This window comes from Leucoraja erinacea, chromosome 17 (genome assembly GCF_028641065.1).
Source record: "Leucoraja erinacea ecotype New England chromosome 17, Leri_hhj_1, whole genome shotgun sequence".
Lineage (NCBI taxonomy): Eukaryota > Metazoa > Chordata > Chondrichthyes > Rajiformes > Rajidae > Leucoraja > Leucoraja erinaceus.
Window position 1 is genome coordinate 20672818 of NC_073393.1, and position 12872 is coordinate 20685689.

Genomic DNA, 12872 nt, shown 5'->3' on the forward strand with positions numbered 1-12872 from the left:
GGAACAGCTTCTTCCCTGCTGTTATCAGTGTCTTGAACAGCCTGTTCATTTGGTAAGATGAATTAACCAATATTTCAATTTACCTTGTTGCAGCCTCTGCACTTTCTCTACAGCTGTAACACTGTATTTGGCGCTCTGTTTATTTTTGCACTACCTGTTATACTCATTTGTCTGGACAGCACAGAAAACAAAGTTTTTCACTGTATGTTTGTACATCTGATAATAATGAACCAGTAATCTCCACCAAAACTCCTTTTCTCATAGCATTTTACAATGCAACTATAGGGGGGGCAACAATTGCCCCCTCTCCCAAAATCAAAGGACCCAAATAGTCTTTCCAGATGAAGTAGCAATGTACTTCTTCCAATCTAGTGTATGGTAGTCAGTTTTCACAATGCATTTCTCCTCGGCATTGGAGAACCCAAACACAGACTGGGTGACTGCATTGCAGTGCATCTACATCCAGCCTGCAAGGATGACCCTGAGCTTCCAGGTGCTGGTTACTTTCATTCTATTCCACTCCAATTGATCTCTTCTTCTGCGGCTTCAACAAAACCTCATCTTCTGTTACATCAGAAATCAATACCAAATTCAATCATTTCAGATAGCTCCCATTTTTCTGCTTCTACTTACGTATTCACCAAGGAGAAATATATTGGAGGCACAAGAACCAGCAGATGCTGAAATTTGACCCATCAGGTCTGCGCTGCCATTTGATCATGGCTGATCTATGTTTCCTTCTCAACCCCATTTTTCTGCCTTCTTCCCTTTGACACCCTTACTAATTAAGAACTTATCAAGTCTGCTTTAAAAATACACAGACTTGGCCTCCACTGCCATCTGTGGCAATGAATTCCAGATTTACTGTTCTCTGGCTAAAGAAATTCTTCCTCATTTCCATTCTAAAGGCACGCTCCATTATTCTGAAGTTTGAAGAAGGGACCCGACCTGGAAATTTGTCTGTGCATTTTTGTAGGTTAATTGGCCCCCTGTAAATTGCGTGGGTGCGAAACTGGGATAACATAGAACGTGCGAATGGGTGATCGATGGTTGGCGTGGAGGGGGGCCTGTTTCAATGCTGTATCTCTAAACTAAACCAAACTAAATATTTATTTCCACAGATGCTGCCAGAGCCACTAAATCTCTTCAGAAATATGTTGTAATCAGTGATTTCAGTTGGAAATTCTAAAGCACAAGATTAAAAATTAGGAGGTATTTGATGCTTTGGAAGAGATTGCTGGAGCGCTTACATAAGGTCAAAAGTAATAAGAGTAGAATTAGGCCATTCGGCCCATCAAGTCTACTCTGCCATTCAATCATTACTGATCTATCTCTTTCCCTCCTAACTCCATTCTCCTGCCTTCTCTCCATAGCCCCTGACACCTGTACTAATCAAGAATCTACAGTATCTAGGGAATCTCTGCCTTAAAAATATCCATTGGCCTCCACAGCCTAATGTGGCAAATAATTCCACAGATTCACCACCCTCTGACTAAAGAAATTCCTCCTCGTTTCCTTCTTAAAGGAACGTCCTTTAATTCTGAGGCTATGACCTCTAGTCTTAGACTCTCTCACATCCAAGCCTTTCACTATTCAGTAAGTTTCAATTAGGTTCCCCTTCACCCTCTAAACTCTAGCGAGGACAGGCATAGTGTCGTCAAATGCTCATCATGTGTTAACCCACTCATTCCTGGGATAACTCTCGTAAACCTCCTCTGGACTCTCTCGGGAGCCAACATATCCTTCCTCAGATATGGTGCCCAAAATTCCTCACAATACTCCAAATACAGCCTGGCCAGTACATCCCTGTTTTTGTATTCTCGTCCTCTTGAAATAAATGCTAGCATTGCGTTTGCCTTCCTTACTACCGATTTGACTTGCAAATTGACTTTTTGGAAATCCTACACCAGCACTCCCAAGTCCCTTTTGCACCTCCGATTTCTGGATTCTCTCCCCATTTAGAAAATAGTCTATGGTTTTATTCCTCCTACCAAAATGCCTGACTCCACATTTTGCTGCACCATACAGTACTCCCCCTGCCACTTCTCTGTCCACTCTCCCAACCTGTCCAAATCCGTCTGCAGGGTCCCTGCTCCCACTACACTACCTGCCCAACCACATATCTTTGTAACATCTGCAAACTTGGCCACAAAGCCTTCCATCCCCTCATTCAATTGGAACATTGGTTATTGGGAAATAATCCTGATAATTAATCTACATTTAGAAACACAACGATTGATGAGGGATAGTCAGCACTGAATTGTTTTGTGGCAGATCCTATCTGAATAATTTAATGGAATTTTGTGTAGCTAAAAAGCTAATTATATTGATGTGGTTGATGCGGTTTACACAGCCCTCCCTCATTACTGAAAATATCCATCCTGGATAATATCCCAGTGAATTTTCTCAAGTGAGGAGGTTTATGGTGCAACAACAGTTTGCAATGGGGGTGGGGAATTGTAGTGAAGAGAGAGCTCCATGGAGAGGGTGCAGTGGAGGGAATGTGTTGTTGTGATGGAGAGAGTGTTGCAGTGGAGAAGAGGGATTGCGTTAGATGGGTTATTTTAGTAGAGAGGGTTACAACAGATAGGGGTTATGGGGGAGATGGGCTGCAATGAAGGGTGTTATGGTGGAGAGGGAGCAGAGATTGGGAGGGGTGTTTATGATGCTGGAGGGCAAGAGTCGAATAAAGAGATTCCTACTTTCTACAGATTTCCCAGCTCATTAATGCAACAACACAACAAATAAATATACAATAATCAATAATACAATGGTTTATCTGTCAAACTAGGTAACCGGAACAGAATAGTGCAAATTGACGTGCTTAGTACAACCTACATATAATCCATAGAAGATTGTTGCGAAGATAGAGTGGTGGTTAGGGTTGTGCACTGGTTGGTTCAAAGATGTTTGCTGGGGAGAAGCTGTTCTTGAACCTTCAGATCATAGCTCTCAGGCTCCTGTACCTTCTTCCCAATGGTAGTGGCGAGATGAGAGTGTGGCCAGGGTAGTGTGTGTGGGTCTTTGATGAAAACAGCTGCCTTTTTGAGGAATCATTTGTGTAGATGGCTTTGATGGTGTGGAGGTCAATACTTGTGAACCGGGCAATGTCTACCACTTTCCGCAGCTACCTTCATTCGAGTCACCGAATGTGACTCAGCTGTGATGCAACCAGTCAGTATGCTCTCTACCTGCACAGAAGCTGACTTTTACAACATAAAGCATTCATTTAAAAAGTTCCAGGCTATTAACGACTTTGCAAGAATACTGTTGAAAGCATTCTGTGATTCTGGGAAGTGCTATTTTTGGAGTGTCCTTGTATGTGAGCTGCAGGTTCCCAGAGGTGTGATGTGTGTGTGGCTGGTGGGTGGAGGTGAAGCTTGAATCACGACTGTGATATTTGCAGAAGCCTGAGTGGGCAGCGAGAGCCTGTGTTTTTGAGCACCAAAGGGTCAAACCCTCATTGAAACATTGGAAGGTGCCTGTTTTTTTTAAAGATTATCCTTGCTTCCCAACAGATCCACAAACTCTATGAACCAGGGGTGTTAGAGACAATCCGATGAGCCTGGACATCTGAACCGGAGCTTGCTGCTGCAGGTGGAATCAAGACCATCTCCAGCCAGTCATGTTATCTCAACCGTACCAAGAAATCTGAGGTAAGCAACAGTCTTGCTTCTGGAGTGTGGGTGCGTCTCTACTTAAGGCCAAGAGTTGAATAGAGAGGGAATGGGTCATCCGGACATCTGAGCTTCACTCCTTCTGCTGAGGGGGGTTCAGGAACCAGCCACACCTGGTGACGCTCTCCATACAGGAAGAATTACTCCTCAGATACCAAGGCCACTTTGCGTCGACCTATTTTAATGACAGCTGTAGATAGTTGTTGCCACTACTGGGCAGCTGCATGTAGCGCACCTTCAGACTGTCTGAAGGGTCCTGATCCAAAATGTAATTTGATCATTTCCCTCCACAGATTCTGCTTGACCTTCTGAGCTCCACCAGTGCTTTGATTTCTCAAGACTCCAGCATCTGCAGTCTCTTCCTAGGTTCCTCTGTTCATCCCATTCTTACCATTTATGTTTCTGCTTTCCCTAAAAAGTCCACCTTTGTACTTTCTTCTACCAAAGTGGAAGACGTAGATTGTTTAACTTTATGCTCCATCTGCCATGTTCGTGCCCATTTAGAAACATAGAAACATAGAAAATAGGTGCAGGAGTAGGCCATTTGGCCCTTCGAGCCTGCACCGCCATTCAATATGATCATGGCTGATCATCCAACTCAGTATCCCGTACCTGCCTTCTCTCCATACCCTCTGATGCCCTTAGCCACAAGGGCCACATCTAACTCCCTCTTAAATATAGCCAATGAACTGGCCTCGACTACCCTCTGCGGCAGAGAGTTCCAGAGATTCACCACTCTCTGTGTGAAAATTTAATCTGCCTCCTTCCCACTTCTCTGCTTCCATGAGGCAACCCACTTTCATTGTCGTGAGCAAACTTCCATATAGTGTCCCTGGTTCTCTCATCCTAATCAATAATACCATTGTGAACCACTGAGGCTCAGCACCATTCCCTGTTGTAGATACATTACAATATATTTTGTTTATTTTAGTTGCTTTTTAACTGAATTTTGGAAGGTGACAACCAAGACACCCCTGTCCCCTTCCACCCATATCCTTCGCCTGGCTTTACATTCACTCCTCCTCATCTGATATCCTTTTGTCTCCTTTTCATCTCTAGCCTTTGTCTCATACTCCACCCATCTATGAATCACATCCCCAGCCTCCCCACCTGGATCAACCTATCATTTGCCAGGTTTTGTCCTGCCCCCACCTCTCTTTTCCACCTTTCTCCCCCCCTACTCCGTCAGTCTGAAGAAGGGTGCCAACCCGAAACATTATCTGTCCATACCTTGCACAGATGCTGCCTGACCCGCTGAGTTCATCTGTACTTTGTGCTTCACCCATTATTTTCATTGTCACTTTCTTCAAAACCTTGGGTGCAGGGCAGCAGACCCACAATGTATTGCCTTCCACTCCCATTCATTTCTTCACTTCTGATTGTTGTTATTGCTGCTGATTTCTTTGAGCTCCTCATTCACTTCAGTCCTTCACTGCTTCTTGGAAGTTTTCTGTGCCTCCTTTGTTGAAGGCAGAAAGAAAATATTTGTTTGATTTTTCTGGCAGTTTATTATTCTCCAGAATAATTTCTCTCACCTCAGTTTATAAAGAATTCATATTAACCAGTGAATAGTTTCCTTGCTACACGTCTACGGGTTTATAGTTCAATTCGGATTCTTGCTGGCTTTCTCATTTCACCATTTCTTATTAAAAAGAGAGGAATTGATTGATGTCCTGCTAAAATCGCAGCGTTTTTTCTGAATTTCATCATTTAATTCTGTTCAGTCTGCAGGCAGCAGATATCAACACATCAGTATTTGGTTCTGTCCCTTGTTCTGTCATGTCTCATCTCTATCTCTCCTCAGTTACTCTTGGCATCTCTCTGTCTCTCTTCTAATCCATTCCCACAAAATCATTTTATTGTTCCTTCAAAAACTGTTACCTGGACCCAGTCGCAATTCCCCTCTGCAAATTATTTTCCCTTTGCTCATCTATCTCCGCCCTCCAAGACCATCAAATGCAAGATTAACATCAACCAGTCGACCCAACACTTGCCTCCTGACCAGATTGAGGGCATGTGGTTGGGCATCGATCCGGGTCAGGTGGCCCCACGCCACTATCACACCCAGGTATTCAGCGCAAACTCACACTCATTTGTCCCGCTCACACTCATTCACCACCCACTCATGCTCACTGCCTTGCTCACACCAATTCACCATCCTGCTCACAATCACTACCTCCTCACTGCCCCGCTCACACTCACCACGCTGCTCACACAGTCGAACACTGACCTTGAACTGGTCACCAACAGTCACACGGGCACTGATGGACACTCCCCAGAATAACGTGCTCGCACTCACTGACACACACACTCACACCTCACATATTCATTTACACACTCACTGCCGTGCACTCACATGCTCACCTGAATTATATGCCATCATGCATGTTCACACTTGCTGACATTGACATGCTTACACTCAAAAGACACAGTGACTTACACAGTAATTTACAGTGACTGGCACATTCACACATACTGTACTGCCATTTACACTAACTCACCAACACATTCACTATTACTGACATATTTACACTACAGCGACATTCACTCACCGAATCACATCAGTGTGTTTACACTCAGTCACATTATATGTTCACACTCAGTCACTGACATATTCACATTCAGTCACACTAACAAATTCATACTCAGTTACACTAACACTTTTACACTCAGCCACGCCATCACTTTCACACGCAGTCGCGCTGACACGCTGACACGCTGGTGTGTACACTGCCCACACACTCATACACGCCCACACTGACAGCCCGGCGTGTGTGGATGCTTGCACACCTGTGTCCGCACACTCGCTGTCTGAGCCACGGGGCAGCGAGTGCTGGAGCCGGTATCTCCCGGGGGAGCAGGGCAGCGCCGGAGGACAGCGGCTCGGTGCTGAAGGTCAGCGGGGCAGGGTGGGGAGCCGAACCGCCGGGCTCTGTCCTTGCCGGCTCACCCCTCCCCTCCCCTCCCCTCCCCTCCCCTCCGCCTGGTTGCTATGACAGAGCAGGTTTATATAAATCTCAGCCCCTGGTTTCAGCTGTCAGGTGTGCCACACATTCAGTTCTTGGGAGAAGGTTGGATCCTCCGGCTCGCCCGGAGCTGCCAGAGAGAGTGAGGTGGGAGCGTTCCCGCCTCATCAGCACAGCCTGCTCCAGAACAAAACTGCCTCGTTTTTTGGTGGCAACTTTGATTGAATTGTGAAGGAATATAACAAAAAGCGGCTCCGGGCTAGCGGGCAGATGCGCGCACAAGCGGTTCGGACAGGAGGATTGCAATCGACATTGTTCAGCGCTTCCTTCGGGAGGTCCGTTCACAGCGCTCAGCACAGGTCAGTGAGCTGTGAGATAGTCCGGCCACAGGGTGTGTGTGTGTGTGTGTCTGTGGGGCAGGTATTGGTGTGTCTGTCTGTGGGATGTGTGCCTGTCTGTGAGGGAGAGTTCGCGAGTCTGTCTGTAAGGGAGTATCTGAGAGTCGGTGTGGGTGGTGAGTGTGAGGGTGTGTGTGTGTGTAGGATGTGTGTGTACTGGACATGTGATGGTGTGTGTGGGGTGGTTTCCCTGACGGTGTTTGTGTGAGTGGGGTATGTGAATGTGTGGGGTGCGTGTGGTGGGGTTGGCTGGGTGTAGCGGACTGGGTGTGTGGCGGGCTAGGTATGTGGCAGGGTGGGTGTGTGGATGGGGTGGTGTGGGATGGATGCGGGGTGTGTGGGTGGGTGTGGTGTAGGGTGGGTGTGCGGCAGGGTCGGTATGGGATGGGTGTGTGGCGGAGTGTGTATGGGGCGGGGTAGGTGTGGGGTGGATTGGGCGTGTGTGCACATTGAGTGTGGAGAGTGTGTGGGGGTATTTGGCGGTATGTGAGGGGGGAGTGTGTGGGAGTGTATATGTATGTGCATGTGAGGTTTTGTGTTGCGAGAGAGTTTGCATGAGGGTCTGCATGTGGGGGTGGGGTGTACACTTCCACCCCGCCACACACCCCACATACAGGTTGGCAACAGGGTTACCCATTCAGCCTCTCACTTTGGGCTGAGATTTGGTCTTTGGAGTGGGGTCTGGGATTGGAAGGTGGGGGTGAGGATTGGTGTTGGAGGGATGGCTGGGGGGGGGGGGGGGGGGCTGGGACTGAGGTGGGTGGGTGACGGAGAGGGATTGGGCTGGGGGTTGGGGGGACTGAGGGATGGAGTTGAGATGAGGGGTCTATGGAATGGGATGGGGATGAGGAGGGGTTTGAGGTTTGGGGTAGGGTTGGTGTTGGGGGATTGGGGGAACACTTTCATTCCATTTGTGATGAGGCAGGCCAGCTAATCTATAGACCAGCTGCCTGCCAGAGACTAACACCCTGACAACTCCTTCCCTGGCGAGACGGTGCACAGCCCGGGATTTAAAAAAGCTTTGTCCACTCGGCTGGCTGCCCAGCATGGAGCAGCTGAGTCACGGTCGGTCCTTTGCTGTGGGAAGCAGGAGGTTCCAACCCCTATCAAATATCATTCCATTAGGGCCACGGACGACGCTCTGAAATGATGTGATTGCAGAATGTTGACAAGGTTTTGCAGAGTTCTTCATTCACCCCTGTGTTTGTGCTGTGTATTCCCCACTCCACCCCTCAGCTGTCACACAATGTAGAGGGTTTCATACTTCCTCAGTGCTCTAGGCTATGTATTTGTACTGGATGTGGGGCTGTGTGTTTTTCGGTACACAGGGCTGTCTCTCTGCATTTGTAAGGTAATCTAATGTTCCTGGGCTGCGCTCAGGCCAGAAGCAGTTTGCTGCGGACCCTTGCCAGTGATCCCTCGACTGTGTGGTCGATTACTCTGGCGGAGCAGACCGCAGTGTTCATTGGCTACATTCCTCAGCAGAGTAACCATGGGGACATTTTTCCAAATATATCTTTTCTTAAAAAATGTACAAATATATAATACACGACACGCGTATGTCGCTATTTGCAGCACAAGGCGTATTGCATTTGCTTGCAACATTGCACGGTGTCAGTCAGACATCGTTTTCTTTCACACGCATTGCACAAGCAATACCAAGTGGTTTGTGCAAAGTCCCAGCTCCTCTGTTCCCGGTAGCTGGAGAGCCTCGGTTGCTACCTTGGCACCTGGTGGCCATGAGGTGGCTGCACCAAGCTTCAGTGCGTCTCTCAGCGCGCACTCCTCTTGGTTTCTTACGGTCAGTCTGCAGTGTTCAGTCCTGGACAGCCTCTTGCACCAGAGGACCAGCTAGTTCTCTCTTTCCCAACTTTCTCCCATGTACTCGATCAATCCAGAGAAGGTTCTCAACCCAAAACATCTTATGTCCATTCCCATCACAGATGCTGCCTGACCTGCTGAGATCCTCCAGCACTTTGCATTTTGCTCAAGATTCCAGCATCTGCAGTTACCTGTGCTACCGGTTCGTTCTGGGCAGACAGCCTACAGGCCAAGTTGTACTTGCTCCATTTGATGCCCTTGAGGTGGCTGCAGTGTGGATCTGGGCCTCGTTGATTGTATCAGCTTTTATAGTCCATCCCTCATTGAACAGTTAACGATGAGCTCCCTCTCTCCCCCAAACTGCTGCAATCGTGTAGTGAAAGGGCCGTCGGGGAGGGAGTTCCAGGGTTTACACCCAGTGACGGTGAAGACAGTGATAATTTCCAAGGCGGGATGATGTGTGACTTGGATGGCACCTGGACTGTGCATTTGCCAAGACATCTGGAAAGGGTGTGTATCGAGGTTCACCTCAAGGAGCTCTATAACTCTGGACTCTACAGACTGTTCCCAAGGAGACGCACTGAACAAAATCAACTGTTGCTGGCAGATCAACTGGTGAAGTGTGCTACTGGTCCAACAAGCCTTTGCCATACAAAGGATGGGGATAGTTGCTGCAGGTGGATCTGCCTGTTCTCCTAGAGGGGAAGCTGAACTGGGAGTCAGCAGATCACACAGAGAATGGCTCTAATCGCTGCTTTCCCTTTTGCTGCCCACTGCGTTCAGCCTTACCACTCGTTCAGGCCACACAGTCGCAGGCTGCCTTGATGCCGAGGGCAGTCACTCTCCCGAGTTCAGTGGCTTATTCCGTGTTTGGGTCCTTTGGGGCTCTGTGTTCTGGGCAGGTCTGATCACTGGTGCAAGTTGAAACAACAAAGCAGCAGTCAGCAGCAAACCCATAAGAGGCGAGTGAAGAGATTACAATGTCCAAGGAAGGGGAGGGAGTGGGATTGTTACAACAAAGCCCGCCCAACTGGTGTCACCATCTGGTTGCATTCATGAGTGTTCTGTTTACCCTCAACACTATGGCACCAGCTCAATTGATTCAAAACTGTGCCATGTGTTCCAGCAGCATATTCATCACCCCAAATAGGGGCATCACTGATCCAAATTTCAAGCCATCTGCAGTTATAAAGTATGCATGGAATAGACGCCTCTTGATTAGAACATGGTCCCTGTGATGTGTCTCTGCATTAAACTTAGGTTCACCAGATGGTGTCTCCTTCCCTAGGCTTGCATTCATGGCTGTGTTTTTCAGAATTTGAATACAATATTATGTGTTTGAAGATTTGCAGATTTTACATCAGTTGTGATTAAACATTGATGTTTTCAGAGTGAAGTTTGGAACACAGAGAATGATGAAGGTGAACCTCCTGTGTGATTGATAGGTAATCAGATGAAGAAGGGTTTTGACTCAAATTGTCGTCAGTTCATTCTGTCCACAGGTGCTGTCTGACCTGCTGAGTTCCTCCAGCACTTTGTGTTTTGCCCCAGCATCTGCAGTTCCTTGGTACTCCCCTGTGAATGATAGGTTTGTGTCAACCACAGGGATTAAGGGATATGGGAAAAGATGGGTGCATGAGTTGACTGACAATTAGCTGGGATCTTGCTGAATGGTGCATAAGATTAAAGAGGGTTAAACGGCCTACTCCTATATTCCTAAATGTTGAGCGAGCCCAAGATGGGAAAGGGTCCCTGTGGAAAATAAATGGAAGAGAATGAAGGGGTTTGGGAGGCTCCTTGAATTGAAGGTGGTGGCCACTTTGAACTGCTGTCATACACCATTCTGCTGTTGTTGCACTTGTCGTGATGTTTATTGTTGTATTTATCATGGCTGTTCATCCTGAGCTTCATGTATTAGTATTGGCAATGGTTTGTTATGGCCATGTATACGGAAAAAAACATTCTATACATGAGGACAATCAAGCCATACGCAAGCACAACAGGTAATGCATCGAGGAAAATACCAGACAGCAGAATATAGTGACAGTGTTATGGCGTTACAGTTACAGAGAAAAGGTGCCCTTTAAAAAATGCAAGGGCTGTAATGTGGTAGGTTGGGAGCTAGGGTCGAAACGCCAGCTAATGGGTGGACCATTCAGTTGTCTGATAACACTGGGAAGGAAGCTACTCTTGAATTTGGTGGTAGGTGCTTTTTAGCTTTTGTATCCTCTGCCCGACGGGAAGGGGAGAAGAGGGGATGTGAGTGGTCCTTGATTATGTTGGTTGCTTTCTCAAGGCAGTGTGAAGTGTAGGTGGAATTGATGAGGGGAGTCTGGTCTGTGTGATGTACTAGGCTACATCCACAACTCTGTAATTTCTTGTGCTCTTGGGCAGAGCTGTTGCCCAACCAAGCCGTGGTTTATGGTGATGCATCCTGTGCGTGAATTAAAAGATAATTCAATTCTGCTATAAAGACAGAGCTCTTGTTCACACAGAGTGTGTTGGGTTAGGATTTGGTTTATGGAAAGTTGAGTGTATGGACGAACTGCCAGAGGAGGGAGTTGAGGCAGGCACAGTAACAACATGTGAAAGACCTTAGGACAGGTCTGAAGAAGGGTCTTGACCCAAAACGTCACCAATTCCTTTTCTCCGGGGATGCTGTCTGACCCACTGAGTTACTCTGGCTTTTTGTGTCCATCTTTGGACAGGTACATGGGTAGGAAAGGTTTAGAGTGATATGGACCAAACGCAGGCAAATTGGACTAGTGTAGATGGAGCATCTTGGTCGGCATGGATGAGTTGGGCCGAAGGACATGTTTCTGTGCTGTGACTCTGATATTTGAACAGACTAGGTCTTTATCCCTTGGGCACGTATAAAATGAACACCTGCACTGATACTGACTCCAACCGGGGTCAATCCGAACCAGACACTGGCCCAAGGACTGCATTGATCCCGTCATGGCCCTGACACAGTGTGTGGCCCCACCAGTCTGGGCGAGGTGGCTCAGCTTAGTTGCAGAGGTTTCAGGGAGCACGTTGTGAGATTGGAAAGCTTTTAGAAACATTAATCAGGAAAACAAATAACAGGAATCTGGAGAAGTCAGATTTAATAAAACAGCACCAGCAGAGATTTATTAAAAGCAAATCCTGTTTGACTCACCTGTCTGAATGTTTTGATGAGGTAAATGTGGAGATAACAGCCAAGGCTGAGTTCCACAGTGTCACCCAGAGGGGGATTATCGACAGCATGTACCAGGCTCCAGCTCCCAGTCACTCAACCCCTCCACCCTCACCAGTAGCTGGGGAACTGGGACAGGACAGGCTCATACACAGTCTAATATTAATATATTCACAATATTTGATTTTCATTCAAAACTCATATCCTTTCAAATTAAAACATTACCTAACCCATTATCCAACTGCAGCTGTATAGAATTCTATGTGTAGGAAGGAACTGCAGATGCTGGTTTGAAACAAAGACAGATTTTGTCCGGCTGAATTTAGAGTAGTGTGTATAGTTGTGGTCGCCCCGTTACAGGAAGGATGGGGGGGCTTTGAAAAGGATTCAGAAGGGGTTAACAGGGTGCTGCCTGGATCGAGGTTACCAGCTATCAGATGAGTTTGGACAGACTTGGATTGTTTTCTCTGAAACACTGGAGATTGAGGGGAGCCTACTGGGAGTATATTAAACTATGAGCGGTGTAGATAGGGTAGACAGTTAGAACCTTTTTCCCAGGGTGGAAACATCAAAAACTAGACGACACAACTTTATGGTCAGAAGGACAAAGCTTAAAGAAGATGTACAGGATATGTGTTTTACACTGAGAGTGACAGACGTCTGCAATGTGCTGCCAGGGATGGTGGTCGAGGCAGATATGATAGTGACATTTAAGAGGCTTTTAGATGGCATATGGATATGCAGGAGAATGGAAGGATATGGATCACGTGCAGGCAGAGGACATTCATTTAAATAGGCATCATTTTGGCATGGACATTGTGGGCCGAAGGGC